The sequence below is a fragment of the Taudactylus pleione genome, unplaced genomic scaffold (genome assembly GCF_031769625.1).
Source record: "Taudactylus pleione unplaced genomic scaffold, aTauple2 ptg000967l, whole genome shotgun sequence".
NCBI classification, from domain to species: Eukaryota; Metazoa; Chordata; class Amphibia; order Anura; family Myobatrachidae; genus Taudactylus; species Taudactylus pleione.
Window position 1 is genome coordinate 6,943,608 of NW_028285368.1, and position 15,334 is coordinate 6,958,941.

The following is a 15,334-nucleotide window of genomic DNA, read 5'->3' on the forward strand; positions in this document are numbered from 1 at the left end:
ATTCTTTTCTATTACATTTTACAATTAATTTTTTAAACTTATCAATGAATTTACTTGAGTTAAGAAGTAATAGAGGTCTAAAGTTAATGTTTTTGAGCACCTACAGCCAAACCACACTGGACATGCCCAATCTTGTTTGATCTTGGAAGCTATGCAGTGTTGGGCCTGGTTAGTACTTGGATGGGAGACCACCTGGGATTACCAGGTGCTGTAGGTAATTTTATACTGCCATAACATTCTTTTCTATTACATTTTACATTTAATTTTTTCAACTTGTCAATCAATTTACTTGAGTTAAGAAGTAATAGAGGTCTAAAGTTAATGTTTTTGAGCACCTACAGCCAAACCACACTGGACATGCCCAATCTCGTCTTATCTTGGAAGCTATGCAGTGTTGGGCCTGGTTAGTACTTGGATGGGAGACCACCTGGGAATACCAGGTGCTGTAGGTAATTTTATTCAGCCATAACATTCTTTTCAATTACATTTTACATTAAATTTTTTCAACTTATCAATGAATTTACTTGAGTTAAGAAGTAAAAGATCTCTAAAGTTAAAGTTTTTGAGTACCTACAGCCAAACCACACTGGACATGCCCAATCTAATCTGATCTTGGAAGCTGTGCAGTGTTGGGCTTGGTTAGTACTTGGATGGGAGACCACCTGGGAATACCAGGTGCTGTAGGTAATTTTATACTGACATAACATTCTTTTCTATTACATTTTACATTTAATTTTTTCAACTTATCAATGAATTTACTTGAGTTAAGAAGTAAAAGAGGTCTAAAGTTAATATTTTTGAGCACCTACAGCCAAACCAAACTGGACATGCCCAATTTGGTCTGATCTTGGAAGCTATGCAGTATTGGGCCTGGTTAGTACTTGGATGGGAGACCACCTGGGAATGCCAGATGCTGCAGTTAATTTTATACTGCCATAACATTCTTTTCTATTACATTTTACATTTAATTTTTTCAACTTATCAATGAATTTACTTGAGTAAAGAAGTAAAAGAGGTCTAAAGTTAATGTTTTTGAGTGCCTACAGCCAAACCACACTGGACATGCCCAATCTCCTCTGCTCTTGGAAGCTATGCAGTGTTGGGCCAGATTAGTACTTGGATGGGAGACCACCTGGGAATACCAGGAGCTGTAGGTAATTTTATACTGCCATAACATTCTTTTCTGTTACATTTTACATTTCATTTTTAAACTTATCAATGAATTTACTTGAGTTAAGAAGTAAAAGAGGTCTAAAGTTAAAGTTTTTGAGCACCTACAGCCAAACGACACTGGACATGCACAATCTCATCTGATCTTGGAAGCTGTGCAGTGTTGGGCTTGGTTAGTACTTGGATGGGAGACCACCTGGGAATACCAGATGCTGTAGGTAATTTTATACTGACATAACATTCTTTTCTATTACATTTTACATTAAATTTTTTCAACTTATCAATGAATTTACTTGAGTTAAGAAGTAAAAGATCTCTAAAGTTAAAGTTTTTGAGTACCTACAGCCAAACCACACTGGACATGCCCAATCTAATCTGATCTTGGAAGCTGTGCAGTGTTGGGCTTGGTTAGTACTTGGATGGGAGACCACCTGGGAATACCAGGTGCTGTAGGTAATTTTATACTGACATAACATTCTTTTCTATTACATTTTACATGTAATTTTTTCAACTTATCAATGAATTTACTTGAGTTAAGAAGTAAAAGAGGTCTAAAGTTAATATTTTTGAGCACCTGCAGCCAAAACAAACTGGACATGCCCAATTTGGTCTGATCTTGGAAGCTATGCAGTATTGGGCCTGGTTAGTACTTGGATGGGAGACCACCTGGGAATGCCAGATGCTGTAGTTAATTTTATACTGCCATAACATTCTTTTCTATTACATTTTACATTTAATTTTTTCAACTTATCAATGAATTTACTTGAGTAAAGAAGTAAAAGAGGTCTAAAGTTAATGTTTTTGAGTGCCTACAGACAAACCACACTGGACATGCCCAATCTCGTCTGCTCTTGGAAGCTATGCAGTGTTGGGCCAGGTTAGTACTTGGATGGGAGACCACCTGGGAATACCAGGAGCTGTAGGTAATTTTATACTGCCATAACATTCTTTTCTGTTACATTTTACATTTCATTTTTAAACTTATCAATGAATTTACTTGAGTTAAGAAGTAAAAGAGGTCTAAAGTTAAAGTTTTTGAGCACCTACAGCCAAACCACACTGGACATGCCCAATCTCATCTGATCTTGGAAGCTGTGCAGTGTTGGTCTTGGTTAGTACTTGGATGGGAGACCACCTGGGAATACCAGATGCTGTAGGTAATTTTATACTGACATAACATTCTTTTCTATTACATTTTACATTTAATTTTTTCAACTTATCTATTAATTTACTTGAGTTAAGAAGTAAAAGAGGTCTAAAGTTAATGTTTTTGAGCACCTACAGCCAAACCACCCTGGACATGCCCAATCTCGTCTGATCTTGGAAGCTATGCAGTGTTGGGCCTGGTTAGTACTTGGATGGGAGACCACCTGGGAATACCAGGTGCTGTAGGTAATTTTATACTGCCATAACATTCTTTTCTATTACATTTTACAATTAATTTTTTCAACTTATCAATCAATTTACTTGAGTTAAGAAGTAATAGAGGTCTAAAGTTAATGTTTTTGAGCACCTACAGCCAAACCACACTGGACATGCCCAATCTCGTCTGATCTTGGAAGCTATGCAGTGTTGGGCCTGGTTAGTACTTGGATGGGAGACCACCTGGGAATACCAGGTGCTGTAGGTAATTTTATACTGCCATAACATTCTTTTCTATTACATTTTACATTAAATTTTTTCAACTTATCAATGAATTTACTTGAGTTAAGAAGTAAAAGAGGTCTAAAGTTAATGTTTTTGAGCACCTACAGCCAAACCACACTGGGCATGCCCAATCTCATCTGATCTTGGAAGCTATGCAGTGTTGGGCCTGGTTAGTACTTGGATGGGAGACCACCTGGTAATACCATTTGCTGTAGGTAATTTTATACTGCCATAACATTCTTTTCTATTACATTTTACATTTCATTTTTAAACTTATCAATGAATTTACTTGAGTAAAGAAGTAAAAGAGGTCTAAAGTTAATGTTTTTGAGCACCTACAGCCAAACCACCCTGGACATGCCCAATCTCGTCTGATCTTGGAAGCTATTCAGTGTTGGGCATGGTTAGTACTTTAATGGGAGACCACCTGGGAATACCAGGTGCTGTAGGTAATTTTATACTGCCATAACATTCTTTTCTATTACATTTTACAATTAATTTTTTAAACTTATCAATGAATTTACTTGAGTTAAGAAGTAATAGAGGTCTAAAGTTAATGTTTTTGAGCACCTACAGCCAAACCACACTGGACATGCCCAATCTCGTTTGATCTTGGAAGCTATGCAGTGTTGGGCCTGGTTAGTACTTGGATGGGAGACCACCTGGGATTACCAGGTGCTGTAGGTAATTTTATACTGCCATAACATTCTTTTCTATTACATTTTACATTTAATTTTTTCAACTTGTCAATCAATTTACTTGAGTTAAGAAGTAATAGAGGTCTAAAGTTAATGTTTTTGAGCACCTACAGCCAAACCACACTGGACATGCCCAATCTCGTCTTATCTTGGAAGCTATGCAGTGTTGGGCCTGGTTAGTACTTGGATGGGAGACCATCTGGGAATACCAGGTGCTGTAGGTAATTTTATTCAGCCATAACATTCTTTTCAATTACATTTTACATTAAATTTTTTCAACTTATCAATGAATTTACTTGAGTTAAGAAGTAAAAGATCTCTAAAGTTAAAGTTTTTGAGTACCTACAGCCAAACCACACTGGACATGCCCAATCTAATCTGATCTTGGAAGCTGTGCAGTGTTGGGCTTGGTTAGTACTTGTATGGGAGACCACCTGGGAATACCAGGTGCTGTAGGTAATTTTATACTGACATAACATTCTTTTCTATTACATTTTACATTTAATTTTTTCAACTTATCAATGAATTTACTTGAGTTAAGAAGTAAAAGAGGTCTAAAGTTAATATTTTTGAGCACCTACAGCCAAACCAAACTGGACATGCCCAATTTGGTCTGATCTTGGAAGCTATGCAGTATTGGGCCTGGTTAGTACTTGGATGGGAGACCACCTGGGAATGCCAGATGCTGCAGTTAATTTTATACTGCCATAACATTCTTTTCTATTACATTTTACATTTAATTTTTTCAACTTATCAATGAATTTACTTGAGTAAAGAAGTAAAAGAGGTCTAAAGTTAATGTTTTTGAGTGCCTACAGACAAACCACACTGGACATGCCCAATCTCGTCTGCTCTTGGAAGCCATGCAGTGTTGGGTCAGGTTAGTACTTGGATGGGAGACCACCTGGGAATACCAGGAGCTGTAGGTAATTTTATACTGCCATAACATTCTTTTCTGTTACATTTTACATTTCATTTTTAAACTTATCAATGAATTTACTTGAGTTAAGAAGTAAAAGAGGTCTAAAGTTAAAGTTTTTGAGCACCTACAGCCAAACCACACTGGACATGCCCAATCTCATCTGATCTTGGAAGCTGTGCAGTGTTGGTCTTGGTTAGTACTTGGATGGGAGACCACCTGGGAATACCAGATGCTGTAGGTAATTTTATACTGACATAACATTCTTTTCTATTACATTTTACATTTAATTTTTTCAACTTATCAATGAATTTACTTGAGTTAAGAAGTAAAAGAGGTCTAAAGTTAATGTTTTTGAGCACCTACAGCCAAACCACCCTGGACATGCCCAATCTCGTCTGATCTTGGAAGCTGTTCAGTGTTGGGCCTGGTTAGTACTTGGATGGGAGACCACCTGGGAATACCAGGTGCTGTAGGTAATTTTATACTGCCATAACATTCTTTTCTATTACATTTTACAATTAATTTTTTCAACTTATCAATCAATTTACTTGAGTTAAGAAGTAATAGAGGTCTAAAGTTAATGTTTTTGAGCACCTACAGCCAAACCACACTGGACATGCCCAATCTCGTCTGATCTTGGAAGCTATGCAGTGTTGGGCCTGGTTAGTACTTGGATGGGAGACCACCTGGGAATACCAGGTGCTGTAGGTAATTTTATACTGCCATAACATTCTTTTCTATTACATTTTACATTTCATTTTTAAACTTATCAATGAATTTACTTGAGTTAAGAAGTAAAAGAGGACTAAAGTTAATGTTTTTGAGCACCTACAGCCAAACCACACTGGACATGCCCAATCTCGTCTGATCTTGGAAGCTATGCAGTGTTGGGCCTGGTTCGGACTTGGATGGGAGACCACCTGGGAATACCAGGTGCTGTATGTAATTTTATTCAGCCATAACATTCTTTTCTATTACATTTTACATTAAATTTTTTCAACTTATCAATGAATTTACTTGAGTTAAGAAGTAAAAGAGGTCTAAAGTTAATGTTTTTGAGCACCTACAGCCAAACCACACTGGGCATGCCCAATCTCATCTGATCTTGGAAGCTATGCAGTGTTGGGCCTGGTTAGTACTTGGATGGAAGACCACCTGGTAATACCATTTGCTGTAGGTAATTTTATACTGCCATAACATTCTTTTCTATTACATTTTACATTTCATTTTTAAACTTATCAATGAATTTACTTGAGTAAAGAAGTAGAAGAGGTCTAAAGTTAATGTTTTTGAGCACCTACAGCCAAACCACACTGGATATGCCCAATCTCATCTGCTCTTGGAAGCTATGCAGTGTTGGGCTTAGTTAGTACTTGGATGGGAGACCACCTGGGAATCCCAGATGCTGTAGGTCATTTTATACTGACATAACATTCTTTTCTATTACATTTTACATTTAATTTTTTCAACTTATCAATGAATTTACTTGAGTTGAGAAGTAAAAGAGGTCTAAAGTTAATGTTTTTGAGCACCTACAGCCAAACCACACTGGACATGCCCAATCTCGTCTGATCTTGGAAGCTATGCAGTATTGGGCCTGGTAAGTACTTAGATGGGAGACCACCTGGGAATACCAGGTGCTGTAGGTAATTTTATACTGCCATAACATTCTTTTCTATTACATTTTACAATTAATTTTTTCAAATTATCAATGAATTTACTTGAGTTAAGAAGTAAAAGAAGTCTAAAGTTAATGTTTTTGAGCACCTACAGCCAAACCACCCTGGACATGCCCAATCTCGTCTGATCTTGGAAGCTATTCAGTGTTGGGCAAGGTTAGTACTTTAATGGGAGACCACCTGGGAATACCAGGTGCTGTAGGTAATTTTATACTGCCATAACATTCTTTTCTATTACATTTTACAATTAATTTTTTAAACTTATCAATGAATTTACTTGAGTTAAGAAGTAATAGAGGTCTAAAGTTAATGTTTTTGAGCACCTACAGCCAAACCACACTGGACATGCCCAATCTCGTTTGATCTTGGAAGCTATGCAGTGTTGGGCCTGGTTAGTACTTGGATGGGAGACCACCTGGGATTACCAGGTGCTGTAGGTAATTTTATACTGCCATAACATTCTTTTCTATTACATTTTACATTTAATTTTTTCAACTTGTCAATCAATTTACTTGAGTTAAGAAGTAATAGAGGTCTAAAGTTAATGTTTTTGAGCACCTACAGCCAAACCACACTGGACATGCCCAATCTCGTCTTATCTTGGAAGCTATGCAGTGTTGGGCCTGGTTAGTACTTGGATGGGAGACCACCTGGGAATACCAGGAGCTGCAGGTAATTTTATACTGCCATAACATTCTTTTCTATTACATTTTACATTTAATTTTTTCAACTTATCAATGAATTTACTTGAGTAAAGAAGTTAAAGAGGTCTAAAGTTAATGGTTTTGAGCACCTACAGCCAAACCCCACTGGACATGCCCAATCTCATCTGATCTTGGAAGCTATGCAGTGTTGGGCATGGTTAGTACTTGGATGGGAGACCACCTGGGAATACCAGGTGCTGTAGGTAATTTTTTTCAGCCATAACATTCTTTTCAATTACATTTTACATTTAATTTTTTCAACTTATCAATGAATTTACTTGAGTTAAGAAGTAAAAGAGGTCTAAAGTTAATATTTTTGAGCACCTACAGCCAAACCAAACTGGACATGCCCAATTTGGTCTGATCTTGGATGCTATGCAGTGTTGGGCATGGTTAGTACTTGGATGGGAGACCACCTGGGAATACCAGGTGCTGTAGGTAATTTTATACTGACATAACATTCTTTTCTATTACATTTTACATTTAATTTTTTCAACTTATCAATGAATTTACTTGAGTTAAGAAGTAAAAGAGGTCTAAAGTTAAGATTTTTGAGCATCTACAGCCAAACCAAACTGGAAATGCCCAATTTGGTCTGATCTTGGAAGCTATGCAGTATTGGGCCTGGTTAGTACTTGGAGGGAGACCACCTGGGAATACCAGGTGCTGTAGGTAATTTTATACTGCCATAACATTCTTTTCTATTACATTTTACAATTAATTTTTTCAACTTATCAATGAATTTACTTGAGTTAAGAAGTAAAAGAGGTCTAAAGTTAATGTTTTCGAGCTCTTATAGCCAAACCACACTGGACATGCCCAATCTCGTCTGATCTTGGAAGCTATGCAGTGTTGGGCCTGGTTAGTACTTGGATGGGAGACCACCTGGGAATACTAGGAGCTGTAGTTAATTTTATACTGCAATAACATTCTTTTCTATTACATTTTACATTTAATTTTTTCAACTTATCAATGAATTTACTTGAGTAAAGAAGTAAAAGAGGTCTAAAGTTAATGTTTTTGAGTGCCTACAGCCAAACCACACTGGACATGCCCAATCTCGTCTGCTCTTGGAAGATATGCAGTGTTGGGCCAGATTAGTACTTGGATGGGAGACCACCTGGGAATACCAGGAGCTGTAGGTAATTTTATACTGCCATAACATTCTTTTCTGTTACATTTTACATTTCATTTTTAAACTTATCAATGAATTTACTTGAGTTAAGAAGTAAAAGAGGTCTAAAGTTAAAGTTTTTGAGCACCTACAGCCAAACCACACTGGACATGCCCAATCTCATCTGATCTTGGAAGCTGTGCAGTGTTGGGCTTGGTTAGTAGTTGGATGGGAGACCATCTGGGAATACCAGATGCTGTAGGTAATTTTATACTGACATAACATTCTTTTCTATTACATTTTACATTTAATTTTTTCAACTTATCAATGAATTTACTTGAGTTGAGAAGTAAAAGAGGTCTAAAGTTAATGTTTTTGAGCACCTACAGCCAAACCACCCTGGACATGCCCAATCTCGTCTGATCTTGGAAGCTATTCAGTGTTGGGCCTGGTTAGTACTTGGATGGGAGACCACCATGGAATACCAGGTGCTGTAGGTAATTTTATACTGCCATAACATTCTTTTCTATTACATTTTACAATTAATTTTTTCAACTTATCAATCAATTTACTTGAGTTAAGAAGTAAAAGAGGTCTAAAGTTAATGTTTTTGAGCACCTACAGCCAAACCACACTGGGCATGCCCAATCACGTCTGATCTTGGAAGCTATTCAGTGTTGGGCCTGGTTAGAACTTGGATGGGAGACCACCTGGGAATACCAGGTGCTGTAGGTAATTTTATACTGCCATAACATTCTTTTCTATTACATTTTACATTTAATTTATTCAACTTATCAATGAATTTACTTGAGTAAAGAAGTAAAAGAGGTCTAAAGTTAAAGGTTTTGTGCACCTACAGCCAAACCACACTGGACATGCCCAATCTCATCTGATCTTGGAAGCTTTGCAGTGTTGGGCCTGGTTAGTACTTGGATGGGAGACCACCTGGGAATACCAGGTGCTGTAGGTAATTTTATACTGCCATAACATTCTTTTCTATTACATTTTACCTTTCATTTTTAAACTTATCAATGAATTTACTTGAGTTAAGAAGTAAAAGAGGACTAAAGTTAATGTTTTTGAGCACCTACAGCCAAACCACACTGGACATGCCCAATCTCATCTGATCTTGGAAGCTATGCAGTGTTGGGCCTGGTTAGTACTTGGATGGGAGACCACCTGGGAATACCAGGTGCTGTATGTAATTTTATTCAGCCATAACATTCTTTTCTATTACATTTTACATTAAATTTTTTCAACTTATCAATGAATTTACTTGAGTTAAGAAGTAAAAGAAGTCTAAAGTTAATGTTTTTGAGCACCTACAGACAAAACACACTGTGCATGCCCAATCTCATCTGATCTTGGAAGCTATGCAGTGTTGGGCCTGGTTAGTACTTGGATGGGAGACCACCTGGTAATACCATTTGCTGTAGGTAATTTTATACTGCCATAACATTCTTTTCTGTTACATTTTACATTTCATTTTTAAACTTATCAATGAATTTACTTGCGTTAAGAAGTAAAAGAGGTATAAAGTTAAAGTTTTTGAGCACCTACAGCCAAACCACACTGGACATGACCAATCTCATCTGATCTTGGAAGCTGTGCAGTGTTGGGCTTGGTTAGTACTTGGATGGGACACCACCTGGGAATACCAGGTGCTGTAGGGAATTTTATACTGACATAACATTCTTTTCTATTACATTTTACATTTAATTTTTTCAACTTATCAATGAATTCACTTGAGTTAAGAAGTAAAAGAGGTCTAAAGTTAATGTTTTTGAGCACCTACAGCCAAACCACACTGGACATGCCCAATCTCGTCTTATCTTGGAAGCTATGCAGTATTGGGCCTGATAAGTACTTGGATGGGAGACCACCTGGGAATACCAGGTGCTGTAGGTAATTTTATACTGCCATAACATTCTTTTCTATTACATTTTACAATTCATTTTTTCAACTTATCAATGAATTTACTTGAGATAAGAAGTAATAGAGGTCTAAAGTTAATGTTTTTGAGCACCTACAGCCAAACCTCACTGGACATACCCAATCTCGTTTGATCTTGGAAGCTATGCAGTGTTGGGCCTGGTTAGTACTTGGAGGGGAGACCACCTGGGAATACCAGGTGCTGTAGGTAATTTTATACTGCCATAACATTCTTTTCTATTACATTTAATTTTTTCAACTTATCAATCAATTTACTTGAGTTAAGAAGTAATAGAGGTCAAAAGTTAATGTTTTTGAGCACCTACAGCCAAACCACACTGGACATGCCCAATCTCGTCTTATCTTGGAAGCTATGCAGTGTTGAGCCTGGTTAGTACTTGGATGGGAGACCACCTGGGAATACCAGGAGCTCTAGGTAATTTTATACTGCCATAACATTCTTTTCTATTACATTTTACATTTAATTTTTTCAACTTATCAATGAATTTACTTGAGAAAAGAAGTAAAAGAGGTCTAAAGTTAATGTTTTTGAGCACCTACAGCCAAACCCCACTGGACATGCCCAATCTCGTCTGATCTTGGAAGCTGTGCAGTGTTGGGCCTGGTTAGTACTTGGATGGGAGACCACCTGGGAATACCAGGTGCTGTAGGTAATTTTATTCAGCCATAACATTCTTTTCTATTACATTTTACATTTAATTTTTTCAACTTATCAATGAATTTACTTGAGTTAAGAAGTAAAAGAGGTCTAAAGTTAATATTTTTGAGCACCTACAGCCAAACCAAACTGGACATGCCCAATTTGGTCTGATCTTGGAAGCTATGCAGTATTGGGCCTGGTTAGTACTTGGATGGGAGACCACCTGGGAATGCCAGATGCTGTAGTTAATTTTATACTGCCATAACATTCTTTTCTATTACATTTTACATTTAATTTTTTCAACTTATCAATGAATTTACTTGTGTAAAGAAGTAAAAGAGGTCTAAAGTTAATGTTTTTGTGTGCCTACAGACAAACCACACTGGACATGCCCAATCTCGTCTGCTCTTGGAAGCTATGCAGTGTTGGGCCAGGTTAGTACTTGGATGGGAGACCACCTAGGAATACCAGGAGCTGTAGGTAATTTTATACTGCCATAACATTCTTTTCTGTTACATTTTACATTTAATTTTTTCAACTTATCAATGAATTTACTTGAGTAAAGAAGTAAAAGAGGTCTAAAGTTAATGTTTTTGAGCACCTACAGCCAAACCACCCTGGACATGCCCAATCTCATCTGATCTTGGAAGCTATTCAGTGTTGGGCCTGGTTAGTACTTGGATGGGAGACCACCTGGGAATACCAGGTGCTGTAGGTAATTTTATACTGCCATAACATTCTTTTCTATTACATTTTACAATTAATTTTTTCAACTTATCAATCAATTTACTTGAGTTAAGAAGTAATAGAGGTCTAAAGTTAATGTTTTTGAGCACCTACAGCCAAACCACACTGGACATGCCCAATCTCGTCTGATCTTGGAAGCTATGCAGTGTTGGGCCTGGTTAGTACTTGGATGGGAGACCACCTGGGAATACCAGGAGCTGTAGGTAATTTTATACTGCCATAACATTCTTTTCTGTTACATTTTACATTTCATTTTTTCAACTTATCAATAGAATGTACTTGAGTTAAGAAGTAAAAGAGGTCTAAAGTTAATGTTTTTGAGCACCTACAGCCAAACCACACTGGGCATGCCCAATCTCGTCTGATCTTGGAAGCTATTCAGTGTTGGGCCTGGTTAGAACTTGGATGGGAGACCACCTGGGAATACCAGGTGCTGTAGGTAATTTTATACTGCCATAACATTCTTTTCTATTACATTTTACATTTGATTTATTCAACTTATCAATGAATTTACTTGAGTAAAGAAGTAAAAGAGGTCTAAAGTTAAAGTTTTTGTGCACCTATAGCCAAACCACACTGGACATGCCCAATCTCATCTGATCTTGGAAGCTATGCAGTGTTGGGCCTGGTTAGTACTTGGATGGGAGACCACCTGGGAATACCTGGTGCTGTAGGTAATTTTATACTGCCATAACATTCTTTTCTATTACATTTTACATTTCATTTTTAAACTTATCAATGAATTTACTTGAGTTAAGAAGTAAAAGAGGACTAAAGTTAATGTTTTTGAGCACCTACAGCCAAACCACACTGGACATGCCCAATCTCGTCTGATCTTGGAAGCTATGCAGTGTTAGGCCTGGTTTGTACTTGAATGGGAGACCACCTGGGAATACCAGGTGCTGTATGTAATTTTATTCAGCCATAACATTCTTTTCTATAACATTTTACATTAAATTTTTTCAACTTATCAATGAATTTACTTGAGTTAAGAAGTAAAAGAGGTCTAAAGTTAATATTTTTGAGCACCTACAGCCAAAACACACTGGGCATGCCCTATCTCATCTGGTCTTGGAAGCTATGCAGTGTTGAGCCTGGTTAGTACTTGGATGGGAGACCACCTGGTAATACCATTTGCTGTAGGTAATTTTATACTGCCATAACATTCTTTTCTGTTACATTTTACATTTCATTTTTAAACTTATCAATGAATTTACTTGCGTTAAGAAGTAAAAGAGGTCTAAAGTTAAAGTTTTTGAGCACCTACAGCCAAACCACACTGGACATGCCCAATCTCATCTGATCTTGAAAGCTGTGCAGTGTTGGGCTTGGTTAGTACTTGGATGGGAGACCACCTGGGAATACCAGGTGCTGTAGGTAATTTTATACTGACATAACATTCTTTTCTATTACATTTTACATTTAATTTTTTCAACTTATCAATGAATTTACTTGAGTTAAGAAGTAAAAGAGGTCTAAAGTTAATGTTTTTGAGCACCTACAGCCAAACCAATCTGGACATGCCCAATCTCGTCTTATCTTGGAAGCTATGCAGTATTGGGCCTGATAAGTACATGGATGGGAGACCACCTGGGAATACCAGGTGCTGTAGGTAATTTTATACTGCCATAACATTCTTTTCTATTACATTTTGCAATTAATTTTTTCAACTTTTCAATGAATTTACTTGAGTTAAGAAGTAATAGAGGTCTAAAGTTAATGTTTTTGAGCACCTACAGCCAAACCACACTGGACATGCCCAATCTCGTCTGATCTTGGAAGCTATGCAGTGTTGGGCCTGGTTAGTACTTAGATGGGGGACCACCTGGGAATACCAGGTGCTGTAGGTAATTTTATACTGCCATGACATTCTTTTCTATTACATTTTACATTTAATTTTTTCAACTTATCAATGAATTTACTTGATTAAAGAAGTAAAAGAGGTCTAAAGTTAATGTTTTTGTGTGCCTACAGACAAACCACACTGGACATGCCCAATCTCGTCTGCTCTTGGAAGCTATGCAGTGTTGGGCCAGGTTAGTACTTGGATGGGAGACCACCTAGGAATACCAGGAGCTGTAGGTAATTTTATACTGCCATAACATTCTTTTCTGTTACATTTTACATTTAATTTTTTCAACTTATCAATGAATTTACTTGAGTAAAGAAGTAAAAGAGGTCTAAAGTTAATGTTTTTGAGCACCTACAGCCAAACCACCCTGGACATGCCCAATCTCATCTGATCTTGGAAGCTATTCAGTGTTGGGCCTGGTTAGTACTTGGATGGGAGACCACCTGGGAATACCAGGTGCTGTAGGTAATTTTATACTGCCATAACATTCTTTTCTATTACATTTTACAATTAATTTTTTCAACTTATCAATCAATTTACTTGAGTTAAGAAGTAATAGAGGTCTAAAGTTAATGTTTTTGAGCACCTACAGCCAAACCACACTGGACATGCCCAATCTCGTCTGATCTTGGAAGCTATGCAGTGTTGGGCCTGGTTAGTACTTGGATGGGAGACCACCTGGGAATACCAGGAGCTGTAGGTAATTTTATACTGCCATAACATTCTTTTCTGTTACATTTTACATTTCATTTTTTCAACTTATCAATAGAATGTACTTGAGTTAAGAAGTAAAAGAGGTCTAAAGTTAATGTTTTTGAGCACCTACAGCCAAACCACACTGGGCATGCCCAATCTCGTCTGATCTTGGAAGCTATTCAGTGTTGGGCCTCGTTAGAACTTGGATGGGAGACCACCTGGGAATACCAGGTGCTGTAGGTAATTTTATACTGCCATAACATTCTTTTCTATTACATTTTACATTTGATTTATTCAACTTATCAATGAATTTACTTGAGTAAAGAAGTAAAAGAGGTCTAAAGTTAAAGTTTTTGTGCACCTATAGCCAAACCACACTGGACATGCCCAATCTCATCTGATCTTGGAAGCTATGCAGTGTTGGGCCTGGTTAGTACTTGGATGGGAGACCACCTGGGAATACCTGGTGCTGTAGGTAATTTTATACTGCCATAACATTCTTTTCTATTACATTTTACATTTCATTTTTAAACTTATCAATGAATTTACTTGAGTTAAGAAGTAAAAGAGGACTAAAGTTAATGTTTTTGAGCACCTACAGCCAAACCACACTGGACATGCCCAATCTCGTCTGATCTTGGAAGCTATGCAGTGTTAGGCCTGGTTAGTACTTGAATGGGAGACCACCTGGGAATACCAGGTGCTGTATGTAATTTTATTCAGCCATAACATTCTTTTCTATAACATTTTACATTAAATTTTTTCAACTTATCAATGAATTTACTTGAGTTAAGAAGTAAAAGAGGTCTAAAGTTAATATTTTTGAGCACCTACAGCCAAAACACACTGGGCATGCCCTATCTCATCTGGTCTTGGAAGCTATGCAGTGTTGGGCCTGGTTAGTACTTGGATGGGAGACCACCTGGTAATACCATTTGCTGTAGGTAATTTTATACTGCCATAACATTCTTTTCTGTTACATTTTACATTTCATTTTTAAACTTATCAATGAATTTACTTGCGTTAAGAAGTAAAAGAGGTCTAAAGTTAAAGTTTTTGAGCACCTACAGCCAAACCACACTGGACATGCCCAATCTCATCTGATCTTGAAAGCTGTGCAGTGTTGGGCTTGGTTAGTACTTGGATGGGAGACCACCTGGGAATACCAGGTGCTGTAGGTAATTTTATACTGACATAACATTCTTTTCTATTACATTTTACATTTAATTTTTTCAACTTATCAATGAATTTACTTGAGTTAAGAAGTAAAAGAGGTCTAAACTTAATGTTTTTGAGCACCTACAGCCAAACCAATCTGGACATGCCCAATCTCGTCTTATCTTGGAAGCTATGCAGTATTGGGCCTGATAAGTACATGGATGGGAGACCACCTGGGAATACCAGGTGCTGTAGGTAATTTTATACTGCCATAACATTCTTTTCTATTACATTTTGCAATTAATTTTTTCAACTTTTCAATGAATTTACTTGAGTTAAGAAGTAATAGAGGTC

The 15,334-nt window shown here is 37.1% G+C and overlaps 5 non-coding genes and 54 pseudogenes across 5 annotated transcripts; all 59 read left to right on the top strand.

The window, feature by feature from the left end:
• Positions 1 to 98: 98 nt before the first annotated feature.
• On the top strand, positions 99 to 217 carry LOC148460573 (5S ribosomal RNA; annotated as a pseudogene).
• Positions 218 to 333: 116 nt separating this feature from the next.
• LOC148460574 (5S ribosomal RNA) lies at positions 334 to 452 on the top strand (annotated as a pseudogene).
• Positions 453 to 568: 116 nt separating this feature from the next.
• Positions 569 to 687, top strand: LOC148460575 (5S ribosomal RNA; annotated as a pseudogene).
• A 351-nt stretch (positions 688 to 1,038) lies between these two features.
• On the top strand, positions 1,039 to 1,157 carry LOC148460576 (5S ribosomal RNA; annotated as a pseudogene).
• A 115-nt stretch (positions 1,158 to 1,272) lies between these two features.
• Positions 1,273 to 1,391, top strand: LOC148460577 (5S ribosomal RNA; annotated as a pseudogene).
• Positions 1,392 to 1,507: 116 nt separating this feature from the next.
• LOC148460578 (5S ribosomal RNA) lies at positions 1,508 to 1,626 on the top strand (annotated as a pseudogene).
• A 351-nt stretch (positions 1,627 to 1,977) lies between these two features.
• LOC148460579 (5S ribosomal RNA) lies at positions 1,978 to 2,096 on the top strand (annotated as a pseudogene).
• Positions 2,097 to 2,211: 115 nt separating this feature from the next.
• Positions 2,212 to 2,330, top strand: LOC148460580 (5S ribosomal RNA; annotated as a pseudogene).
• A 116-nt stretch (positions 2,331 to 2,446) lies between these two features.
• Positions 2,447 to 2,565, top strand: LOC148460581 (5S ribosomal RNA; annotated as a pseudogene).
• Positions 2,566 to 2,681: 116 nt separating this feature from the next.
• LOC148460582 (5S ribosomal RNA) lies at positions 2,682 to 2,800 on the top strand. The gene has a single exon (XR_015873073.1). It is a non-coding gene; the product is annotated as a 5S ribosomal RNA (ribosomal RNA).
• Positions 2,801 to 2,916: 116 nt separating this feature from the next.
• Positions 2,917 to 3,035, top strand: LOC148460583 (5S ribosomal RNA; annotated as a pseudogene).
• A 115-nt stretch (positions 3,036 to 3,150) lies between these two features.
• Positions 3,151 to 3,269, top strand: LOC148460584 (5S ribosomal RNA; annotated as a pseudogene).
• A 116-nt stretch (positions 3,270 to 3,385) lies between these two features.
• LOC148460585 (5S ribosomal RNA) lies at positions 3,386 to 3,504 on the top strand (annotated as a pseudogene).
• Positions 3,505 to 3,620: 116 nt separating this feature from the next.
• Positions 3,621 to 3,739, top strand: LOC148460586 (5S ribosomal RNA; annotated as a pseudogene).
• Positions 3,740 to 3,855: 116 nt separating this feature from the next.
• LOC148460587 (5S ribosomal RNA) lies at positions 3,856 to 3,974 on the top strand (annotated as a pseudogene).
• A 351-nt stretch (positions 3,975 to 4,325) lies between these two features.
• Positions 4,326 to 4,444, top strand: LOC148460588 (5S ribosomal RNA; annotated as a pseudogene).
• A 115-nt stretch (positions 4,445 to 4,559) lies between these two features.
• Positions 4,560 to 4,678, top strand: LOC148460589 (5S ribosomal RNA; annotated as a pseudogene).
• Positions 4,679 to 4,794: 116 nt separating this feature from the next.
• LOC148460590 (5S ribosomal RNA) lies at positions 4,795 to 4,913 on the top strand (annotated as a pseudogene).
• A 116-nt stretch (positions 4,914 to 5,029) lies between these two features.
• Positions 5,030 to 5,148, top strand: LOC148460591 (5S ribosomal RNA). Its single transcript, XR_015873074.1, has one exon. It is a non-coding gene; the product is annotated as a 5S ribosomal RNA (ribosomal RNA).
• A 115-nt stretch (positions 5,149 to 5,263) lies between these two features.
• Positions 5,264 to 5,382, top strand: LOC148460592 (5S ribosomal RNA; annotated as a pseudogene).
• A 116-nt stretch (positions 5,383 to 5,498) lies between these two features.
• LOC148460593 (5S ribosomal RNA) lies at positions 5,499 to 5,617 on the top strand (annotated as a pseudogene).
• Positions 5,618 to 5,732: 115 nt separating this feature from the next.
• LOC148460594 (5S ribosomal RNA) lies at positions 5,733 to 5,851 on the top strand (annotated as a pseudogene).
• A 116-nt stretch (positions 5,852 to 5,967) lies between these two features.
• Positions 5,968 to 6,086, top strand: LOC148460595 (5S ribosomal RNA; annotated as a pseudogene).
• A 116-nt stretch (positions 6,087 to 6,202) lies between these two features.
• Positions 6,203 to 6,321, top strand: LOC148460596 (5S ribosomal RNA; annotated as a pseudogene).
• A 116-nt stretch (positions 6,322 to 6,437) lies between these two features.
• LOC148460597 (5S ribosomal RNA) lies at positions 6,438 to 6,556 on the top strand (annotated as a pseudogene).
• Positions 6,557 to 6,672: 116 nt separating this feature from the next.
• LOC148460598 (5S ribosomal RNA) lies at positions 6,673 to 6,791 on the top strand (annotated as a pseudogene).
• Positions 6,792 to 6,907: 116 nt separating this feature from the next.
• On the top strand, positions 6,908 to 7,026 carry LOC148460599 (5S ribosomal RNA; annotated as a pseudogene).
• A 116-nt stretch (positions 7,027 to 7,142) lies between these two features.
• Positions 7,143 to 7,261, top strand: LOC148460600 (5S ribosomal RNA; annotated as a pseudogene).
• Positions 7,262 to 7,377: 116 nt separating this feature from the next.
• LOC148460601 (5S ribosomal RNA) lies at positions 7,378 to 7,495 on the top strand (annotated as a pseudogene).
• A 116-nt stretch (positions 7,496 to 7,611) lies between these two features.
• LOC148460602 (5S ribosomal RNA) lies at positions 7,612 to 7,730 on the top strand (annotated as a pseudogene).
• A 116-nt stretch (positions 7,731 to 7,846) lies between these two features.
• LOC148460603 (5S ribosomal RNA) lies at positions 7,847 to 7,965 on the top strand (annotated as a pseudogene).
• A 115-nt stretch (positions 7,966 to 8,080) lies between these two features.
• On the top strand, positions 8,081 to 8,199 carry LOC148460604 (5S ribosomal RNA; annotated as a pseudogene).
• Positions 8,200 to 8,315: 116 nt separating this feature from the next.
• On the top strand, positions 8,316 to 8,434 carry LOC148460605 (5S ribosomal RNA; annotated as a pseudogene).
• A 116-nt stretch (positions 8,435 to 8,550) lies between these two features.
• LOC148460606 (5S ribosomal RNA) lies at positions 8,551 to 8,669 on the top strand (annotated as a pseudogene).
• Positions 8,670 to 8,785: 116 nt separating this feature from the next.
• On the top strand, positions 8,786 to 8,904 carry LOC148460607 (5S ribosomal RNA; annotated as a pseudogene).
• A 115-nt stretch (positions 8,905 to 9,019) lies between these two features.
• Positions 9,020 to 9,138, top strand: LOC148460608 (5S ribosomal RNA; annotated as a pseudogene).
• Positions 9,139 to 9,488: 350 nt separating this feature from the next.
• On the top strand, positions 9,489 to 9,607 carry LOC148460609 (5S ribosomal RNA; annotated as a pseudogene).
• A 116-nt stretch (positions 9,608 to 9,723) lies between these two features.
• Positions 9,724 to 9,842, top strand: LOC148460610 (5S ribosomal RNA; annotated as a pseudogene).
• Positions 9,843 to 9,958: 116 nt separating this feature from the next.
• Positions 9,959 to 10,077, top strand: LOC148460611 (5S ribosomal RNA; annotated as a pseudogene).
• Positions 10,078 to 10,186: 109 nt separating this feature from the next.
• LOC148460612 (5S ribosomal RNA) lies at positions 10,187 to 10,305 on the top strand (annotated as a pseudogene).
• Positions 10,306 to 10,421: 116 nt separating this feature from the next.
• On the top strand, positions 10,422 to 10,540 carry LOC148460613 (5S ribosomal RNA; annotated as a pseudogene).
• Positions 10,541 to 10,656: 116 nt separating this feature from the next.
• LOC148460614 (5S ribosomal RNA) lies at positions 10,657 to 10,775 on the top strand (annotated as a pseudogene).
• Positions 10,776 to 10,891: 116 nt separating this feature from the next.
• Positions 10,892 to 11,010, top strand: LOC148460615 (5S ribosomal RNA; annotated as a pseudogene).
• A 116-nt stretch (positions 11,011 to 11,126) lies between these two features.
• LOC148460616 (5S ribosomal RNA) lies at positions 11,127 to 11,245 on the top strand (annotated as a pseudogene).
• Positions 11,246 to 11,361: 116 nt separating this feature from the next.
• LOC148460617 (5S ribosomal RNA) lies at positions 11,362 to 11,480 on the top strand (annotated as a pseudogene).
• A 117-nt stretch (positions 11,481 to 11,597) lies between these two features.
• Positions 11,598 to 11,716, top strand: LOC148460618 (5S ribosomal RNA; annotated as a pseudogene).
• Positions 11,717 to 11,832: 116 nt separating this feature from the next.
• On the top strand, positions 11,833 to 11,951 carry LOC148460619 (5S ribosomal RNA). Its single transcript, XR_015873667.1, has one exon. It is a non-coding gene; the product is annotated as a 5S ribosomal RNA (ribosomal RNA).
• Positions 11,952 to 12,066: 115 nt separating this feature from the next.
• Positions 12,067 to 12,185, top strand: LOC148460620 (5S ribosomal RNA; annotated as a pseudogene).
• Positions 12,186 to 12,535: 350 nt separating this feature from the next.
• On the top strand, positions 12,536 to 12,654 carry LOC148460621 (5S ribosomal RNA; annotated as a pseudogene).
• A 116-nt stretch (positions 12,655 to 12,770) lies between these two features.
• LOC148460622 (5S ribosomal RNA) lies at positions 12,771 to 12,889 on the top strand (annotated as a pseudogene).
• Positions 12,890 to 13,005: 116 nt separating this feature from the next.
• Positions 13,006 to 13,124, top strand: LOC148460623 (5S ribosomal RNA). Its single transcript, XR_015873625.1, has one exon. It is a non-coding gene; the product is annotated as a 5S ribosomal RNA (ribosomal RNA).
• A 116-nt stretch (positions 13,125 to 13,240) lies between these two features.
• LOC148460624 (5S ribosomal RNA) lies at positions 13,241 to 13,359 on the top strand (annotated as a pseudogene).
• A 116-nt stretch (positions 13,360 to 13,475) lies between these two features.
• Positions 13,476 to 13,594, top strand: LOC148460625 (5S ribosomal RNA; annotated as a pseudogene).
• Positions 13,595 to 13,710: 116 nt separating this feature from the next.
• On the top strand, positions 13,711 to 13,829 carry LOC148460626 (5S ribosomal RNA; annotated as a pseudogene).
• A 117-nt stretch (positions 13,830 to 13,946) lies between these two features.
• Positions 13,947 to 14,065, top strand: LOC148460627 (5S ribosomal RNA; annotated as a pseudogene).
• A 116-nt stretch (positions 14,066 to 14,181) lies between these two features.
• Positions 14,182 to 14,300, top strand: LOC148460628 (5S ribosomal RNA). Its single transcript, XR_015873668.1, has one exon. It is a non-coding gene; the product is annotated as a 5S ribosomal RNA (ribosomal RNA).
• Positions 14,301 to 14,415: 115 nt separating this feature from the next.
• LOC148460629 (5S ribosomal RNA) lies at positions 14,416 to 14,534 on the top strand (annotated as a pseudogene).
• Positions 14,535 to 14,884: 350 nt separating this feature from the next.
• LOC148460630 (5S ribosomal RNA) lies at positions 14,885 to 15,003 on the top strand (annotated as a pseudogene).
• A 116-nt stretch (positions 15,004 to 15,119) lies between these two features.
• On the top strand, positions 15,120 to 15,238 carry LOC148460631 (5S ribosomal RNA; annotated as a pseudogene).
• The last annotated feature ends 96 nt before the right edge of the window (positions 15,239 to 15,334 follow it).